Source organism: Apteryx mantelli, chromosome 7 (assembly GCF_036417845.1).
Source record: "Apteryx mantelli isolate bAptMan1 chromosome 7, bAptMan1.hap1, whole genome shotgun sequence".
NCBI classification, from domain to species: domain Eukaryota; kingdom Metazoa; phylum Chordata; class Aves; order Apterygiformes; family Apterygidae; genus Apteryx; species Apteryx mantelli.
In genome coordinates, this window is record NC_089984.1 from 4,443,275 (window position 1) to 4,464,856 (window position 21,582).

Consider the following 21,582-nt stretch of genomic DNA (forward strand, 5'->3'; position numbering starts at 1 on the left):
GGAGAGCCAAGCAACAAGTCTTTTGGACCAAAGATGGTTTTCCAGCTAAAAAAGTAATGCCCCTTTAGCCACGAGACACACACACACTTACCACTCGCTTATTTTTAAGGCCAGCCAACCCGATTTCTTGTGTAATACATTCTGTAGAATTTTACCCCAATCCACCAGCCTGAACTGACATATACCGTTTTAGCAGACCACCACCAGTTTCAGCGTAAAGATGATTTCACCAGGAAAAACAAGCCCATCACCAGCTCTGAGACAGTCCAAAAGTGTTTCTGTCTAATCACCAACTCCTCTAAAATCCACCAGCTTCCATATATCGCCCTTGGATTTATCGTGCCTCGTGATGACGCAAAGAAAGTTTAACGCTTATGTGCTTTACGGCTTACGGTATGGATACACAAACGAAGCAGCGACCAGATCCAACGTTTCCAAGATCTGTGCAGGTCAACACGTGGAAACGGTCTTATGCCAGCAGGTCAGGAACTGCTTGGATGACCCTCGAGGGAGCTGAAGGGAGGGAAGAACTGGGGGAACCAGGAGGATCAGATGACTTGGAAAAAGGGATAGGAGAGGGCTGCAAAAGTTTTCGGAAAAATATACTGCAACAGAGGGTTAGGAAAGAGGGGAGGGAAAAAGCAGCTTTAAACATGTGAAGGCACTTGCTAAGAAGTCCATGAGAAGCAAAGCGGTGTCGCAGCGATAACGCACCCACAAACTGAGACGGCAGCTCTGGACACCTAATTGATCATGGCATATAAAAAGCATTTATTTCTCTCTTTGGGAAATTAAGTTTAAAAATATATATACATGTATCCTATAGTGAAGGGAGGTCACTGGTTTCTACAAAACTCAATATATGAAAATTTAGATGTTCCAGCATCCCAAAGTAGGTCCCAGCAGAAGTGACAGCAGCAAGGGGAAATTAGTCTCAAACTTTGCAATCACACGGCCTATAGAGACACCTAACGTATGTAACACTATAGGAATCAGTCAAATAATCATGGCAGTATGTGTTAACGTAAAAACTTGAGGGGACGAGGCATTTTGTGCAGTCTCTAGCAAACCATCACTACTTAACTGATCTCACTGGTTTGAATTCTGCACCAAATTCGACTTCCCTCTGCTGCAGTCCAGAATAGCTCTCTGCTCGTTTTTAAAAAGCACTTCTGTTCGGTTTATCTGGATACAGCAACTCCTTTGTTCTTCAAAGCAGCCCCGGCTTCCTTCAGATATTCATGAGGCACTCCTGCTCTCCCGTCAAGAGATGGCAGTTTGCAAATAAGCCTTCTAATAGCCATTCATACAGTGTTATTTCTGTAGTTCACAAAGAGTCTGACAGTGGGGCTTCTTGTTTTGTTTTTTTTCTCCTCTCCGCATTAGATATCGGATCATTTTGGTGCCTCCATCCTGCCTCTGCGCCCTTGGCCTAAAATGCCGGTGAGGTCACCTAGGAAATATACCTGAATATACACAAGAGGTTGAAGCAACCGCATGGACGTTTTGGGCACTAACTCACCACACATTCAAATGCAAAGGTAAACATAGTCCTCAACGTTCACAGCGCACTAATACAATACCCCAGATGATTTGCTTTTATATTTTTTGCTGTACAAAGAAGAAGAATGCTCTAGCCAAAATGAAGTCTTCTCCCTTGTTACGGGAAGTTACATACCTTCTCCTATAAGTGTATTGGAAGGTCAAGTATTCATGCGTGGATTTGAGCAACATATGGCTAATCTGACCAAGTCTCCCATACGGCTAAAGAAAAAAAATGTAAAACTAAAAACCTATTTCACACTTTCAGGGGGAAATTGGGTTGTTTCCAGTCAAAGTCCACAGCTGACGTGCACTTGCTTGGAAACATCTGACTTGTACCATTGAGGAACTGGTTCTCTTTGTCTTCTGCAAACTATAAAGTAACGGCAGGAGAGCAAGTTCATGATATGGTCTCTAAATGATGAAAACATAAGCATGGATTCTTATTGCCCAACTTTAGGAACCATCCTTTTTAGCCAGGAGGTTCATCTCCCCGCTCCCAACTCCAGCAGTTGATGCAATGAATCCTAGTTACTCCCCAGCACCAACGCAACCTCTGGAGAAGTCACCCTTTTTCCACCAATTTTATAGGTTGACTAGACCTGCAAGTCAAGTGCCTCAAGCAAGGCAAACGTAAGCACTTCCATAGGTCTTGAGAACCACAAACAAACGTGCGCAAGGCAGCGTAGTTCACGTATATTTGCACTGAGGGCCAAGGGTTTCTGAATAGGATGCTGGAAGCCATGGTGAGGAGGTAGGGGAATGTCCTCCCCAGCAGATGCATGCTTCATGCATCTGGTTTCTGGGAAGCTGCACTCCAGTATGCCCAGGACACTACCAGGGCTTACAGCAAATCTTCAAGACAGACACGTGGGATATAATTAGTGATATTTTTCCCAGCTATTTTTCTGCTGGCCAACTTAAAAAGTGAAGGTAAGACTTGATATCAGTACAAGTAGAGCCATTTTTAGAAGAGTCGTTCATCTTGTTTGGAGCCAAAATTTGGCTCCTCATCCACCTTCACTGAAGCCTAATGACGACTGAGATGCCATGTGGAAAGATCTTAAATTCTCAAGAGATTAGTATAGACTATACTGGCTGGAAGGACAGCCTTAAGGAATGAAAGTCAAGAAGGTTGTTAATTAAAAACAACAAAAACGAGACTAAGGGAATATATATATTAAAAAAAGGGAAAGATCTGTATTTTCAGGTGAAATATTATTTTTCTGAAAGTAACGGCATACATTTACTCACTAATGTTGTCTGAGCTTGTTGGGAATTATTCAACACGTAGCTACAAAACAAGACAACAAAAATAACATTCAGAAAGCTGTGCTGCTGTAAATATTATAACGCCAGTTTTACATTAGACTGTTCCTTTGAGAGGAATCCAAAAGCTGAAAGTCTTCATTAGACTGAAATAATAGGGAAATGTTTCTTTTTATATATCAGTCGGAGTAGGTGTTCTCTCTAAGCGAAGGGCATTACAAGGGGCTCAGTCAGGTGTGAAAGCCATGAAAGATGGAACTTGCAGTCTACGGTCTGCTAAAGACAGCAAACCATTAGTGCTCAACAAGGAGTCACTTATTAAATGATTGAGACACATTTTTGGATTATTTTAGTTCAATGTTTCAGCGTAGCCCTTTCTTAAGGAGTCAGTGAATTATCACTGCTCTGGGGATTATCTCAGTGTCGGCATATGAATCAGGCATAGTAAAATGAAAGCTGCAGCCCTTCTATTTTTAGCAGTGAAAAGGCACTGGCATCAATTTCCCAAATTCCAAGATTGCGAACAAAAAAAAAAAAAAAAAAAAAAGGGGGGGGGGGGAAAGGAGCTTGTATACTCCCAGCAGGACTATTTAAAACAGAGAAATTTGCAGCTCTAGAAGAGCATCATATTCCTTCTACTTGAGGCAAGCAGAGAGTTGAAGCACGGAGCCAGGAGCAGGTTGCTCTTCTCGCTGTCCCCGGGCTCAAGGCTGCAGAGCATGTCCATGCTCCACATCTCCGCCACTGAAGGACACACGGCAGGACAGGGCTCAACAGTGTGCTCAAAAAGGGGCTGGAACTTTTGAGACACCTATAAAAGGGACCTGAGCACTCACAAACTGCAGGGCTAAAGCAGGAATACGAAGAGAAGGGCATCCGAAGCCAAGGCAGAGTTGCAACCACAACCCATCCTGACCAGGTTTTCAGTCTTTGCTCTGGATGTACTCTGGAAAGTCACAGCAGTGTATTGGAAAAGGGTGGGTGGGGGAATATTTCCTGCGTTTAGATTTTTCCCCCCAAGCTTTTATCACCTAAATGTACTTATTCTTCCAGCTAGGACAGTCTAAAACTTGTTATTCTTGCTTTCGAAGTTGATGAAAATATAAAACCGCCTGCAACAGCGCAGTTAATCTCTGATACCACCAGATTTCATTAGCAGCTCATTCAGCTGTATGAAGTACAAAAAGGCTAAATATAATCAAAAATAATATTCTGTTGCTCACACAAAACATTTTTCATTTCAGCATATTAATCAAGTCTATAACTTTTAAATAAAATGTCAGGGACTTTGCATTAAACAAACGTCATGTCTCCTACCTTAGAACACCAGTTTTGACTTTTTCAGCCCACAGTATTTAAGCCTAGGAAAATTAAGCACGCTATCCATCTGGAAGAAGTGGCTTTAGGTATCCTACACCCAGATACATTAAATGAACAGCATGATATATTACTTATTCAGTTATGAGAAAGGAAGAAAGTTTCCAAAAGACAAACGAAAAACTGGAAGTTAAAGGGCATAAACACACAGATATATATTTGTGTGTGCAAATGCACATACACACACAAACACTCACTTTTTGAGCTACAGTAAGAAGGACAAGTATCTGTAGTAGTCAACAGAAGGAAGAAAACTCACCACTCCTGCACTTGTCTCATGAACAGTTTGTTTGTGGGTTTTTTTCCCCCACGCTAAATATATTAAAAAACAAAAAAACAACCAAAGCTAATGAGAACGAGTAGCCCTGCAGAAACAGAACTCCCTCTTCCTAAAAACTTCTGTTGTGGTTAACACCTCTGAAGAGCAGTGGGCCACCAAGCTCAGACTTCGTGGTGGTGGTGGTGAGCGGCAACAGTGTTGGTATTGAGGTGGAGATCTTCGGGAAACCAGAAAGTGGTGGAAAATCTGCTAAAAGGCAAACTATGCTCCTGTAAACCCTCCCCACCTGCATCTTCTGTTGGCCATGTTAGAGAGAGCAAAACAGGCAAGGGGAGGTCAGAGACATACAGAAACATCTCCAGGTGCCACCTCCTGCTCTTCAGGACCACTAAAAACCTGCTGCCAGAGCTGTATTTCATCTGGCACATGACTAGCAGTTTCTCCTCCCGTCAGTCCTGAGCTATGTTTACACAGCAAGCAATACTCTGGTTTTCTCAAATGTGCACTGAAGAGGAAAAAAAAAAAACCAAACCACAAACCTGCATTGCTTTTTCCGGAGTGCTGCTGCTTACAAAGCAATTGGAAAATGGGGATTACTTTCTTACAGAAAGGCGTTAGATGGATCAGTTGAAATGTTAGTTCCTTCCTTTGATATTCTGTAGAGTTCTCATGGCTAAACCTGGATCACACACTGATTTTTCCAAATTTGAAGGTATATATGTCTACAGTATAGGATGGATTAAATAGCAATAAATTAGAAGGCAGTGGAGAACAAAAACTTTATTGCAGCAGTAAATTCTGACCATGATCCTGAACTTCCTTAGACCCACACTGCAGACTCACGCCCAAAGAGCATAAACTTAACAAAGCCACCCCCTGGATTACACAGTTCCTACCCTGCATCCTCATGTCGTCTGTATGGATCCCCGAGAAGTTTCCAAGTTTGCTTCTAGATGGTTTCCCTGCCGACCTGGCCCATCTCCTCCCCTCCCATTCCTAGTGCAGCCACAGCCTCCAAGCTATTGCAGAACGTAGCCAAAAGCAGCTCATTCCTTTGGCCATGCTAAAGGAAGAAGTTGCACAAATTCAGATTTAAGGCTTCTATTCTTATTCCTTAAAGAAATCGGAGTGTAGAGGGGGGTTATAGGGAAAAAGAAGTGAAGTTGTTGTAGAGACCATGCTACATTGGCATAAATCCAGCTCAGGAGCGGGGAGCCCAGGTGTTTGGCTGGGGACAAAGTGACTGAATTGCAAGCTTACTCAAAGTTGCAAGCTGTATCTTGTAAAAAAAGAGTCCCAAAGCTGCATCTGGTAAAATTACGTCAACAACGGAGAATCTTATTTCTCAGGTAGAAGAAAGAAGCATCTATTCTATCTAGCACATTTAGAGGGGGAAAAAAAAAAAAAGAGAAAATAATGAATCCTAAAGTCTTAAAAGAGGAAAACATGAAAGAACTTATTTTTGAAAGTATTTCTGATTTTTCTTTTTTCAAGCTTGGGGTTGAGACAGCAGGATAAATGCCTGGTTCACAAAAGGATGCTCCTGTTCCTCCTTTAATGTTTTGGTGCAGCAAGGTCACCACGAGGCCCCGCGCCGAGGCCCGCGACGCTGATTTTGCATTCCCTTTCTACGAGTGCATCTGACAGACCCCTCTCCAGGCTGAAGAACCTAAGCGAGGTAGGTAAATCATGCCAGTATTCAAGGGAACTCCGATTTTTTATTTTTCGTTTAGCAAAGGGAACCAAAAACAGATTACTACAGGTTGACATGAGATTCTCCATTATCTACGTAAAGGCTGCCAACTCTCGGAAAACAATATTCCCACGGCGGGGCTCTTGAACAAGACAGCACGCACAAGCACAAAGAAAATTATCATTAACAAAAGTGTTATAAAATACCCACACGTACAACAGAAAAGCTATCATTACAAAAAACAAAACAAACAAAAAAGAAACACAGGCTGAAATGTCTGGGAACGTTAAAAAAAAAAATCTTCTTCTTCTTACCAGACAGCAAAGAAATAATAAAAATGCACATACTGCAGTCAGTAGCGAGATAAAAAGTCTTCAGGCAATTCCTGCCAACACTTTGCTGCTTGTCTCATTTCCCAGAAGACCCTGGAACAGCAAATCTTGAAGGTGATTTAGACTTTAAGACACAACACACGACAACAACGAAGAGATGTATACATAGGCACAACGCAATCACTTTGGGTTAGATTTTGCAGGGATTCAACTATGTGAACCTGGAGAAGCTCAAAGTCCTATTTCTTGCGATAAGGGAAGCACAGTAGCCCCACAGGTTTCCCCTAAGTTTTTACTGTATTTAGACAATCTCTCCCGTAAGAAATACAAAAACCACATTTCATCGTGGTCAGAAGACGAGGGAAAGCTCTTCATGAAATGACTAAAGGCAACGTAAATAGGGAAAATAATATAACGCAGGAAAAAAAAAATGAGAGCAAACGAACATGAGACCTAGTTGGAAAAGGGTAAGTCAGAGAGCAAGAACAGAGTGTAGATGGCATGAACTCACCGAAAATAACCCAAAACGGAAAAACAAAATCCATCAGTCTGTTTTCAAGAGAGAAAGGGATTCATTCATTCTAGTGCCAGTTGCTGCTACCGGTTAGCAAACTGCAGATAGCCGCACAGATACAGAAAATTATGAAATGCATTTGCAAACAAAATAAAATATTTAATAAAAATGTAGCTCAGAAGTCAGAAAACATGGAAAAGTATTTCAGGAAAAAAAGCCCACACACTACTCCATGAAGTTTTCCAGAAGAGCGCAAGGCCGGAACTCATGAAAGTACCTACATAGATGTTCATGTCCTTCTAATTGCAAGAAAACTTCCATTTCTTCTTTAATATCATGCACCCAGAGGTGGCAATTAGACCCCTGCACCATCCTTTGGCTGCCGAATCCCTCAAAGGGTTTCATTTCTCTTGCTGGAGAAGGAAAGTCTCCCCACAGCAGAGACTTTGTGCTGCGAAGGGTGTTTTGCACAGCGGAGTCGGATCTCCGGGGCCACCACCCCACCCCAGCAGACGTAATCATGGAGAGAGGTCACCAGCCACGAGCCGACCATTGAGCCCTCTGCTGGGGCTCGCCGCCCCCCTGGCGGGACAAGGCAGAAATAAATAGGCTACGTGCGGTCAGACTGATGTACTAAACTGCCGCAGCGGTGGTTTAAATTAGTGTGCTTGGTAAGTAGTAAGCTTATTACGCCTTTCTGCGTTGAAAACCTCAGTTTTAATTTTTGCTCTTTTGGGAAAAAAATATGTATATTAACAAAGTTCACGTACATCCTAGCCAGAACTGAGCTTGTGGGAACATAAATTCTCTGATTATGTGCATAGATTATGATGTTAGGTACCTGCAAACAAAGTAATTTGCATTTAAAAGAGGAGCGATGTTCCCAGAGATATCCACAACTTCACATTTAAATATATTATCACAAAACCAATCTCATTTCTATTTCAGACCTGCCTTATTTTCTTTAGACCCTATTAATAAACATTAATTTACTGCTTTTACTCTTCATCTGTCAAGGTCCTAAGCCGTGGGAAAGCAAAACCCATTGTAGCTTCGTGACTACAGAGTCATTAGAGGAAGCCCAGGACACACACGCAAGCTATTCTACAGCACAACACGTTTCAGATCGGGATTTATGTCTGTGCAATATGGGCATCTCCTCATAATTAAGACAGACCTGCACATCTCAGACACAGCAAAGTCACCGTGTGCACACAACTGAGCCCTTGCTCTGTGCCACGTGTTTGGGAAGTCCCAGCATCTAGCAGCCCCATCGCAGGTTCTGCCTGGACAACGGTTTTGGGTGGAAACAGAAGTTTTGTATGGCCAAGCAGGGCAAGAGGCATGCTCAGTCACCAGAAAGACACTGTTTTCTGATGACCATCAACGAGGACTGCAAAGATGACCTGCTAACCATTCCTCTTGGGCACCTTCCTTCTCAAAAGCTATGAAGACAGACACTGCCACCTCAAAAGGACACTGCAGTTTCCAGGACCCACTTTCTCTCTCATCTAACCCAAATCTGAGATGGTCCATTCAACTCAGAAACCCTCGAGTAGCTGAGCGCTTCCCTTTAACCTTGGGTTCAACGTCTCAGCTTTTTCTTCATGCAGCCTCCCCCCAAATTAATAAATTCTGTCGGATGCAGTGAAACTACATCTGCCACCCAACTTGCTCAGTGGAAATGTGCCAGGTTTTAAACCCAAGCTGAAACTAGTCACGCTTACTTGTGTGCAAACACTGAATGTTCCACAGATGAGACAGAAGTCGGCATGTATGGGTTGAAGGGGAAAAAAAAAGATACAACAAAATATTTCTGCTGAAAACTAAAAGCATTCCTGAAGTAACTTAGTGCAATTTGCAACTACATTATTTTTAGGCAACTGTAGAACGTGCCACATACTGTTTGTGTTTACAGTTCCTTCGGTTTCCTCTCAAGAGATGCGATTGATAATTTGCTGATAAGACCATTTCTAAGTTCCTGGAACTGTCAGCTTTGACAAATGCTGCTGAACTACAAACAGGTTTTCATCAATGATGTGTCTCATTTTTCCTCGCCTTTCCTGGGGGCCTGCTGGGAGCAGAAGGCAAAGCTCTTGGGGCCCACACGCACCAGGTATGCAATGCTTGAAACGCAGAAGAGCCTGAGCTCCCGGCAGCCCTGCCATCCGCACCGCTCCGGAGCTGGCGGCCACAGCCATGGCCTCCGAGGACCAGCTCAAATGCAGCACTTGGCCCAGAAACCCCCCCAGGAGCAGGGAGATCTCTGGAGAGAGTCACGGTCCCTTAGCTCCTCCACCTTCACAGCAGGATGGACTATGGCCAGGGCTCTTCATGCTCCCAGGTTCCCCCGCCAAGGTGGGAGAACATGCAAGCCCCAAAGACTCAGTTTTGGAGAAAGCTATCAAGTTGGAGCTCTTAGGGTTTCCCAGCTCTCTCCATAGAGATAAGCCTCACAGTCAAGCCTTGTGAAGCAAGGGTCCACCAGGTCCTCCTACTTGGCCAGTACTTGCCTGCTGGGCATCAGCTCCCTTACAGGGCGCGTGTGAACCGGAGGGACCGCCCTGTTCTGCTTCATTTACATTTTCCTGAAAATGATGCCGTATTTCTATTTCCAGTCTGTGGAAAACAGAGAAGCATCTAATTTTCATCCCGATTCTAGAAAAATTACGTATTTGGAAATACAGGTCTTTGTCACTCAGGAAACTCCAAGCTTTGACTAGGTCTGCCTCTCAAAATATAAACCCATATTTCAAAATTACAGAACACATTTCTGCAATTGTGAAACTAGGGGGGAACTTGAGCTTTCAAAACGGATAAGCAAGACTGATAAAAAATGGAGGCAGCGGAGGGGTGCGGGGCGCCGTCTTTGACCAGTGAAATTCTAATGCAAACTCTTTTATCAAAGCGAACGTTTCAGCATGCAGCCAACAGAGATGGAGTGCAGGGCAGCTATCTGTTCATTACATTTCTTCGGGAAAATTGCATATTCAGGTAATCTGTTTTAGAGTTCGCGGGCACATTTCAGAGCGTGTCAATTGTGAATATATATTAAAAACTGATTTTCTAAATCTTGTTTGTTTTCCAATCCCTTCAGCCATTACTCAAGCAAATTAACATCAGGGCTTATTGGTTCTCTGTTTAGAAAAGTCTAATTTACACTTTAAACACTCAGGAACTTATAAATAATGAAAGAGACCAAGCATTCTTTTGGGAACACTGTGATCAGGCAATGGCCATTGAAGGTGTGAATTAAATGACTAGAATGTTTTTAGCTTAATTTGGAGCCATCCTACAGCCTGTTTGCATACCATTTGGAGAGGAGCAGCATGAGGCTGTATCGCTGGGCCCTGAAGCTGAATTATCAACATAGTAAAAGGCCTACCTAAACATTGCTTGTGGCTATCTGCGGAATTTATTATTCAATATTTTATAGGTATCCACTGTGCACCGTAATAACCCCACATATTGGTTTACACCTTACAAGGAAGGAAAAAAAAGGACAATTTGCTGATGCTTATAGATCTTCGCCATCTGCCCATGCTATTTTGTGCAGGGAAATAACCTGGAAGAGAAACGAATGTTGCCAGCAAACTTGGATTTTCTTGGTGCACCAAATTCAGCAACGGAGACAGAGCAATTAAGGCCATGTTCTCAGAAATCTTGCCCCAACTTAACTGTTTTGCCTGGGTTTGGCTCCAGCCAAGCCCTTCCCTGCTGCAACTGTTGGAAACCCAAAGACACGACACCCTCGGCCTGCAGAAAGGAAAAAGATAACGGGGGATGCAGAGAAGATCCACAGTTGAATGTCACGTGGGTAGCAGAAACACCACAGACCTACATGTGTATCTGTGGCTAGTTTTGGATACAATTCTTGTTAAACAGTAATTCAATCCCTTTGTACACTGTTGCTACAATATCTCCCCTACTTTCAGGGGTAAAAAACCCTCAAGATTGCGGGCGGGGCACTAAAGTTCTAGTGCACGCTGGACTTGAGTAGTGAGGAAAACCCATAACGTGCTGAAAAACTTATCTGTTTAGAATTACAAACCTAGAAGATGTAATTCTCCAACAAATTACCTTTATTTGAGGATGAGACTTCTTGCGATGCCTCCAAAGGGGCAACAGATGAAGAGCTATCACCAACTGACAAGTGCCAGGAGAACTCGATACAAGAAAAGGGACTTCTGCCTCCAAAATGCATTCATTGCTGGTCTTTATTAGCCTGCTTTTGGAAGAAGGGTGCATACTTCTGTTGCTTAAACTTTCTATGCATCACTGCCTAACATTCCCTTTCTGGGGAATAGGGAATGCCTTCTCCTTCTTGGGGAGAGAAGAATCCCCTCTTTCTCTGGAAACTTCTTGATGACAGAAGCAAAAAGCATAGGAAAAACACTTTATTATTCATTTATTACTTAAAATTTTGCGTAAACTGAACTGAGCTTATGTCAACTCATAAGTATTCCAAAGAACCAACAGCAGAGTAAATAGTGGAGAGGAAGAAAAAAGACTTATTAGCATAGCCTGGTAAGTAGCCAAGATCCTAATAAAAACAGTTAAAAAGATCTCTTACTGCTTACTTAAAATTTTTAGCAAGTTCATAAATAACTCACAACACTATTTTTGTAGGAGAATCCAGAAGCAGGCAAATTGCACAGTAAGCGTAAAAGATGATGGGTTATAAAGGGGGAGAAGATGCAAGCACTGCTCTGACCTCCTTTGCTACTCTTCTGTTCTGATTACATTAAAACACACAAGTTAGCTGACTTAGGTCACTGCTACCAAAATACAACTGTGTTTGCAAGCGTACCAATAGAACAACAGAGAAGAAAGCCAAAGAAACTATATATTTTAAAAAAAAAAAAAAGGCATCATATCCATCCTAGAAGCTTGGGTTTTTTGGTTCGGTTTGCTTTCGAGGACATTGAGGCACTAAGCTGTTTGTTTGTCCCCCCTACCACCTCAAGTACTGCCTTCTGAATACCTCAAAACTCAAGTCTTTCAAGTCACTAAAATGTCCTATCCTGCAAACATTTTTAAGCACCACTAGCGCAGTCATCAGAACAGAACAAAAACCTGGTAAAGCCACATTATTCCTCAAAAGACCATTAACTATTTTGAATTTTCCTGAAAACTGAGCAGCACATACATAGCAAACCTGCAAGTGTAATAAGAGAATTCTTTTTTTAACCTTTTCATCATTTTCCTTGCAAATAATGATTGATCCCCCCCCCCCAGATAGACCTGCTCCTCTTCCCAAGGGAAATCATACTAACAAGTCATCCAGGACAGGTCTCATCATAGACCAAAAGTCACCAAGTCCACCAAAAACAAGCGCTTGGAGCAGGCTGTTAGCTCATAGCATTTGCTTTTGTTTGCAAACTGAGCGTTCCCTTAAGGAAGAAAAGCCAAGTTTGAATAAAATATTAGTAAGCGACTTTTGTGATTAATGATTTTGCTGTTCTGCGGCATGCCCCACGGAAAAGAACAGGTTGGGCATTTGCTTTATCAGCAGTTGCCGCAAATCCTAAAAGAAAACAAACAAACCCCAAAACCTCAGCATGCAGATAAGTTAAAAAAAAAAAAAAAAAAAAAAAATCACTGAAACAACAAATGTGTTGCCTCTTCTAGGTGCACAGTTAGTACCCACCTAACTCGAGCATCAGCCAAACTTGTTGCTATGATTCTGCTGCTAACATTGCAAATGTTTAACCATCTGAACCTACTTCTTAGCAAACCAAGCGTTTCTGTTAAGATGACAATTTCTAGTGACAAGAAAACAGCAGAAAACAAACCATTCTGCTCCCGTTAGAGATTCTTGCACCTTTTCTTTTCATAGTTCTAGCATCCCCTTTTTCGAGGAGGAATCTGAAACACAGCAAAGTGTTGAATTGCACATCTCAGATGTGGCTTTTGTCTTCCTGCAAAAATGTGCCCACTGTGAATAAAATGCAATTCAGACATGTTCAGAACAGACTTTGGGAATTTAGCACCTAGAAAATCGAAAGCGTCATCATCACTGTGCATGCCGGGACCTGCTCGCGTGCCAACCACGACATGACGGTGTTGCATTTCTTCATGATGCCTACTTGAGACCAAATTTAGAAACCTCACAAGGGAAAACCAGGACTATAAAATTATAATGAGATGGAGTTTCCCTAGGAATAAAAACCAGACAGAAGTGGGATGCAGTTTAGTAGAACAAGTTCAAGAGAAGAAAAGTCTGGACTTGTTCATGTACGATAGGCTTCTACCAGCACAATAATCCCCGTCTCACTGTTTCTCTGCTGCCAGGATGTTCCTGTGAAACCCACCTAGAAGATCTTCATCTCGACCCCCACACTGAGGTGCTGTCAACTAGCTCAACACTAAAGCTGTTGGCTGCCCGTTGAGCAGATCTACGTGTCCCACCTGGATGAGGAGCCATCAGAGCTGTGCAAGAAATACAAGACGCAGCTGCGGGGGTATATATATATATTTTTTTTCCAGCCCCCCCCCCCACAAAAAAATAATAAAATAGTCACACATGATAGAAATCTTTTTCCACATGAATTTTTTGATAATTAACATCTGAGGCACTCATGTGCTCTTCAGTTAACACGACTGCTGAAGCAACTGAGTTTGCTGAACTTGAGCCTGACACTCAGATGCACAATTGCTCGAGGTCACGGTGCTATTAAAGCTTGTGTCATAGCTTAAAATTTGTACAGCGGAAGTTAAAAATAAGAGTTTTGAGAAGAGGCTGCCTTACTTTTTTTTAAATAGAAAATCAGCACAAGATGATCCAGACTTTTTCCCAGCGAAACTTTTAGCACACCATTTCAGTTTATCCTAGCCTGGACATTCGCACAGCCTGTAAGTACTGTTTGGTAGACGGGGGGGAGGAGGATTTTAACTGCTTTCCTTATGCGAGTTCAACACACAGAGAAAGCTATGCAAGTGCAAAACGTTTAAGTCTGCTTTACATTTTTACCATCAAAATAGGGAGAATACCTAAAGGCAGCTCTGACAATCTTTTCAACTTATTTACACATTCAAAAGCAAATTTACTATGTAAAAACCGCCATTTGAATATAGCTAACTTACAGGAGAAGCTTTTGGCGTATTCTATAAAAACTACTGCTCATGCCAGCACAACAGCACAAACTGCTCCTTTGACCGTGAACAGTATCACTGCTAACCCTCAAACACTCATCATGCACATTTATTTGATAACTGCAATATTTTCATTCCGCTCTTCTTCACGCGTCCTTCTCTGGTGTCCAAAGTAACGGTGGAAGAGTGTTTCTGGGCTATCCCATCTGGCAACTATTAAAATTTCCCCAAAGCATGCCTTTTACAAAATCCAGGCATTTCATGCACAGGAAAACACTTTTTTGAGTGTTTTTTTTCATGCAGTTATTAACCAGAGGAGCATTTTATGCCTCTGGAGGAGGAGGGAACTGAGCCACGTGATGGTGTATAAATACAGTTTGCTAAAAGAGGAGCTTTTTATAAGAAAGCGACACATCTCCTTAAGAGCCACGATACCATGAAAAAGCCCATTCCAAAATAATGCCTTTTAGACATTAAAAAAGAAGCAACAGCAGGGCAAAACTACTGAAATGTTGCCAACTCCAGAAAGCAAAGAAAAGGTTTCAACACCTGGAAACATTTCTCATTGCTCCCGGCCATTCCCTGATGCTGCAAAGGACCCTCCGGGAAAGAAACCGCAGGAGGGACCTAAGCCGGGAGACTGGGTCAAGGAGCATCTTAAGCAAGTGCAGGATGATGAGCAATCAACTTAATGCAGTAAAATAAATAAATTAATTTAAAAAATAGGCTGCTCTCAGCCAAGCTACATCAGCTGAGCACGTACACACCGCAAACTCGTTGCAAAGCACTCAGCTGAGGGACAGTAATCGCCAGACAGGGAGGGCTAACTGCTTAAAATGAATTAACTCGACGGCATACCCTGATCCTGCATAGGGCCAGCACGACTTGGGGGTCTGGAGACCCTGCAGCAATTTTTTTTAACTGCCTCACGGTGTGGGTGGCAAGAAGAAAGGGCCCTTTGGGCATCCTAAGCCCTCCAAGTATCTCTTAAGCAAATCCTCAAGGGCTGCATAATCCAGGATTATGCGCATGTTATAATTAAACATACATTAACTACGAAGACGCTCGCCTACCTATATAGATACCGGCTATCTTCCTTTGCGAAACCCTTGCAGCAAGCAAAGCATTTCTCCGATGCTGCTGTTTTTCTGCACCTCCGAGACAGCCTTTGAAACACCCTTATTGTTACTTCTTACTTCTCTTATCCGAAAAGAAGTAATTGCAGCTCTTTAGCCTCCTCGCTTTACCACGATAATGCGTCACGCCACGGCGCCAACTAAGCTCGTCCACGGGGTCTCTTGTCGCTTAGCCCGCTCCAAAGTACCACCGCTCTCCAGGGGCTAACGTTCAGGAGAAATCCCTTATCAAACACGTCACTCTGATGCTTTAATGACCAGGGCCAAACCGCTCATGGCAAGATTTAAGAGAACTTCTAATTACATCGATATTAAAAAAATTAAGTGCTTTTGAAGGCCAAGCAAATAGGCGAAGAAAGCAGTTGCCAGCCTTTGGAAAGTTGGGCCAATTGCATAGCGTATGATTTGCCATTTGCACCATTGACTTGCAACACCACGTTCCTGTAGCCGGACCTGAAATGCCGGCCTTGGCCAGCTGCCTAAAAAGGCACCTAGAGGTAAAGTTACTCCTGAGCAAGATCCTGGGAATAGAAAGCAGCTTGGGAGCTGTGGTTGCCAGCGTGGAGCCCCGGTCGCTGCCTGGGCCATAGCCAAGGTCCCCACAGCATCGCTGCAGACCAGCCCAACTCCCAATTTCGCAAAGAAAGGCGGATGAGCACAAAAAGAAAAAAAAAAAATCAGCTAATCCCTAGCTGATTCTGCTTCACTTGAGCCATATCTGCTTTACCTTTGGAAGAACATCTAAAAAATTCTTTAAGATGAACCCTTAACTTTGTGCAGTTGGCTAGGAGAAAGGAGAAGCCTATGAAGAAACTCCTATAATTAATAGCATCTGATTACTGCTTCTGGATGAAAATAAATGGAAACATCAAATAAGGGCTCTGTTGTAACATCAACATGAAATAACTCCTCTCTGTTTGCAGCAGAAAACAATTTTCAGAGTTGTCATGCATCTGGCATAGAAGGAAGTATTTTAATTAATGGTACAATGCAAAATTTTGAATTGCTCCTGCAGAGGTTTCATAAAGAAAAATATTATCTGAATAAAACTGGAATAAAAAGCCCTGCCACCTCATTTTGAATACAAAAAGCACTCCGACAGCCACGCAAAGCTGCCGAAGAGAAAGAAAACCTGTATTAAAATAACTCGCCTGGTCTGTTTGGTTAGTACAGGGGAGAAAAAAAAAAGAAAAAAGTGAAAATCCATGAGTAAAAGGGAGAAGTGTAAATACTTAAATAGACCTGAAAACGATGTGTTGCATTAGCTTGCAGAGGTAAGGGCTAATAATATGTTATTATTATTGATAAATAACTAACTTCTCTTTAAACTTTGTAAACTATTTGACCAGAGTGACATAAATAATACTAGTAAATACGACAAAATATTTATATTGGCATCCCGCATCTAGCAAACGCGGCAAAGAATATCCTTTCAGAGGACCTAGTTTTGAGCGTGCCAACGTAAATGAACTATTCTTACTCCTAAATAGGACTTCCTATAATTTAACAGTCCAGAATAAGGAGTGTTCCTATAATTCAATAGTCCAGAATAAGGAGGGTTTCCACGGGTATTTGTATAGTAGTTATACCAATTTGAAGGAAAACTTGTGATTCTTGGCAAGCGTAACTTCGCTCGTGCTTTGAGTGTGAACACCACTATTGCGGCCAAGGATAAAGGTTTCTGAGACTCTAGCGAATTATATGCAAAAGGTTTAGCCTGACTTCTGAGATTAATATTCTCCAATTATAATCTTATTTATGAATAGAATAGAGCCAAAGCAGTATTCTGCCCAAAGAACAATTTCCCTTAGTTTCCCATGCTCTGTTTTTTCCCAGCCCTTACTGTTACGTGTCTTTCCCCAGGGTCCCCCTTGGACATACGTGTGTCCTACAGAAAAAAAATACAGCAAGAGAGATCTGGAAACCACTAAACTTTTCTTTACGCTAACCCGCAGCTGGCTTTTTGGCCAGATCTTCAGTGGAAATCGGACATAAGAAAAACTGCTCATCCTGCTAACAGATTCCCCCATAATAATTTGGGGATTTATTGGTCTTCTTCAACCAGATGTAAAGCACAGTTGGAAAAAGGTGGAATAAAAAGGTGGCGTTTGGGTCGAGGAGGGCTATGGTGCCCTCTGCATGGGAAAGGCAGGCCGGTTCCAGCAGCGGGAGCACGGAGCTTCGGCCCGTCTCACCCGCTGCTCCTCTCCCGCAAGCGGAGAAGAAAAAAAAGATGGATTAATGACAAAATGCAAGTGCGCACAGAACGACCTGCCCTATCCCGTCCTGACGATAAGCTGCCAAAAAAGATGCCTACACAACATTTACTTCTACTAAGGGTCAAGGAATATGGCTTAACATTAATAACATATAAGTAACATACTTAATACAACTTTTTATAGAAAACCTACATAAAAAGAGGCAATGGTTATTAACACTCCCTTAAAGTAAAATCAGCTTAGGTGTGAAAAGCCAATACCCACAGAGGCCATCAAAATTGTAGTGTTTTAATAGGAACTGGCAACTGCTAAGGATTTTATACAGCTGTCATTTTTTATCCAGTCTAATTACGATCACAGACAGTTTATTGCCTACGCTTGCTAAGAGCGTTACCCACCGTTTCTGGGATGACCGGGGGTTGGCGTTCTTCAAAATCGCTTGATACCTCAGTCCTGAGCAAAGCAAACTTTCAAGAGAACCTCCTTCGTGCAATTCTCTTTTTCATATTCTAGTGATATTAGGTCTGAACCACAAAGCAAAAGCACCTATATTTTATTTTTTTAAACCAATGTAACACGACCCATAAGAGCTTCCTATGGAAAAAAATGCAGAAATCTAGCACTCCTTTCCGTTGTCCCTCAGACACGGCGTGCTTTCATCTTCGCACCGAGCAATCCCAGCAACAACGTGCTGCGGGAGCAAGTTTCTCGAGCGGTTTAGTTTTCCTCTCTTCCGACGGCATTTCTTGCTTGGTGTCTTCTCTAAGCGCACGCAGCAAACTTTTTTTTTTGACAGAAATACAAACTACTAGAAGTATATAAGCAGACTGCAACACTAATCGAACATAGGAACAGAAAGCCTAACAATATTAAATCAAAACCCCTGTCAAGTCTAGCAAGATTGTTTACATCTCTTTTTGATGCTCACGTTCTGTTTGCACAGGAAAAGCTGGATAGATGTTAACATAGTAAATGGCTGGAATACAATAAGGATGAAAATAAATATCTCCAATGCTAATTAAGTGGCAGCAACGCTTATTTTTAAGCAAATAATTTATATATATTAGACTGTTCCTGAAAAGCAACCCAGTCTGACAGCGGTAAGAGGGAGGAAAGACAATACCAACTGACCCACCATCCACCCTTCCCATATAAGCTTTTTTTATTATATATCTATATATACATATACATACATATATATATATATACACATACATACACACACACACACACAAAGTACTATACCAAGAGTCACTGCTAGCAAATGGTTACCAAAGTCACCAGGAAACCTTTGGCCGGGCACGGCCTGGGAGGTAGCACTACCTACACGTGGATGTGGACACCTCCTCTGGAGGCCAAGGGTGGATAGATATGGTCACAGTCTGCCAGTTGGCCGCAAATAAGGCCCTTGCGCCGTTTCATTTTGTAGCATAGATACACCCACAGGGGCTCAAAACCACTCTCACTCCAAATGTAAGCAACTAATTAAAACTTGGGCATCATTACTCCAATCGCTTCCAGGCCTCATCGCTCCATCACTGGTGACCAAAGCAAACACCCAGCACCAGGCAGCGGATGGTGTCAACGTGATTCTCCTTCCCTTTTTCTCCAGCTTTGAAAGGCAAGGTTTGAAGCAACATATAAGAGACAAGTTCAAGGTTAAATTAAGCTTAGGTGTAGCTTTATTCCCACACTTAGACTCAACCACACCTGCATTAATATACAGATTTCCAGTCCGAGAGAGCTGCAGAGATGGCATCAAGCGGACACAGAACAGGACTTTTCTGCCCCAGATATCTTCTAGCATTTTTATTGTCCAAACAAACCCAGCAAACTACTAACTAGAGCAGGAACCGCTCCAAACCCGTATTTTCTTGCAAGGGACAGCCCAGGAGAACGAATCCCGTGCTCGCCTCCGTGCTTCACCTGCAGTTGCAGCCTACTTCAACATGAAGTTTTCTAGTCAAATCCCTTTATAATTGCTGCTATTTTATGCGTGACATGAACATTCCTTAAATTGCTTTTCCACTTCCCTGAGCTAGAAAAATCCCACAAAAGGCAACTTTGTCAAACTTTGCTAACAGCTGAGTTTTAGCTTGGGCAGCTCTGCCCAGTTAATCACCTTTTACCTTTTCTTTACGGTAGCAGAGGAGTCACTTTCCTACCTGCATTGGCTTCCCCTTTTGCTCCCAAGATTTAAATAGGATGGACATGGTTGCGTCTACTTAAAGAGGCCGAACAAAATGAATTCCTTCCTTCCCACGTTCAGCTCCAACCCCAGCCACAGTCATAAATACGAAGGGACGCTTGTCAGTCTGCTCAGAGAGATCGCTGGAAGTATTTTCAATTTGCTGCCACACTGTAAAAACACGCTTTAATACAAAATGTAATTAATAAGTCCTTTGAAACAAAAACAGCTCAGATGACAATAAACCACTGTTCTTGCAAGAAAGCGTTTCTCATCTAAAAACGTACCTCTGCTCCTCTATAAAGGAGAACACCTGAACCTATTAAACACCCAGTCTGTTAGGAGACACACACACACAAATTCAATAATACATTTGTATTATATTCACGTACGTGATGAAGATAAGTTAATAAACGCAACTAGTATTTTTAAAGCATGAGCCCTCTAAACATCCAAGAAACAGCATGTAGTTACTCCCAAGTATTATGCTTGTGCTTTTTCACCAGCAGCATATCAGAAGCATTCAGAGGCTGTTTTAATATAGCCCAAAAAAATCACATAGCTGAAAACAAGAGATTTGGTCCACAGTTACAAAATGAGATGCTATTTTGGATGCAGCAATTCTGAAAAACATTTGCAAATCAGTGCAGACAAGCCATCAGACTTGTTCTCTCGAGTAGTAAATTAGCACTGTTTGATCCTTTAGATATATTAGCAAGGAAAAAGAAGGAAGAAAGACGGGCGTCATTTTAACTCTGTACCCAGCACGGCGTAGCCTGATACCGCTAGAGCTAACATAGGTCTCATGTCCACATATTAAGATACTGATAAATGGGAAAGGATCCTGTAAAGGGGAAGAAAAAAAAGTCAAAGCAGAAATAATACTGCACAAAAGCGTACTGCAAGATCTGGACCAGTCTACGAGAGAGAATAACACGAATTTATCTGATTTCTCCGTACAAGTATTGCCAGGAGGTGAAAACCACACCTCCTTCAGCCACAGAATTTGAAACAAGCCACAATGCAAAGACTTCGCGCTACATCATTATTGTATAGTTGACAAAAGACCTTCAACAACAATAGCCATCTTTTACTTATAAAAGGCGAGAAACAACAGATCCTTTCAGAATTATGCAGTGTATAATTCAGAAAAATTGCTCCGGAGTCAAAGCCTTTGCTTTTATTTTTGATGAACGTTGCTGGAATCACAACGCGAGATGATTTTCCTAGTTTACCCGTTTTCCTATTATCTTGTTCTAAGCATAAAGCAGTGCGATGTAACTACCAATATGCGCAGACAGACAAGTCACATGAAAATATGTTAAATACGAGCTTCAGCACCTGCTCGGAGTTGGCCATCCCAAAGCATTTTGAGCAGTTTCGGCCAAATCCTAATCCGACTACACCGCGCACAGGACCACCACGTAGGCACGCGCTGGGCATCGGGGCAGCGCATCTTGAGCCGATCTACTCATTTTTTTCCCCTGAACTGTAAATAGCGTATTTATAGTTTGTCCTTTTGGGGTGCACGGGGAGTTTTTGCAAGGCACAGGCAGCGACAGTAAAGCCGCCCCAAATTCAACTGCAGGAAGTGCAGAAAACTTGGGGATTTGTCCCAAGAAAACAAACAAACAAACAAAACAAAACAACAAAAAAAACACCACACGGGTAAAGAGACAGTAGCAATCTGGACCAGTTTCCAATTAAAAATGATATGCTGGTTGAGCACTGTGCTGATGACATTTACTACAGTAACAATGTCATAAATCTCCAGGCCTTTCTCTCAATAAGCTCTACGGTGGTACACCACGCTTTCGATAAATCATGCTACTCCCCCTCTTGCTCACCTCCCAAGTACATAAAATAACGTACACATCTACCAACAGAAATAACTTATGAAGCGAAGCACTCCATATATATACACTTTTTTTTTAAAT

General features: G+C 42.3%; 1 protein-coding gene across 1 annotated transcript in view; it reads right to left on the bottom strand.

Annotated features, from left to right (window-relative positions):
* LOC106485155 (protocadherin-15-like) overlaps window positions 1-21,582 on the bottom strand; it is a 335,439-nt gene that overhangs the window by 206,438 nt on the left and 107,419 nt on the right. The window lies entirely within an intron of this gene.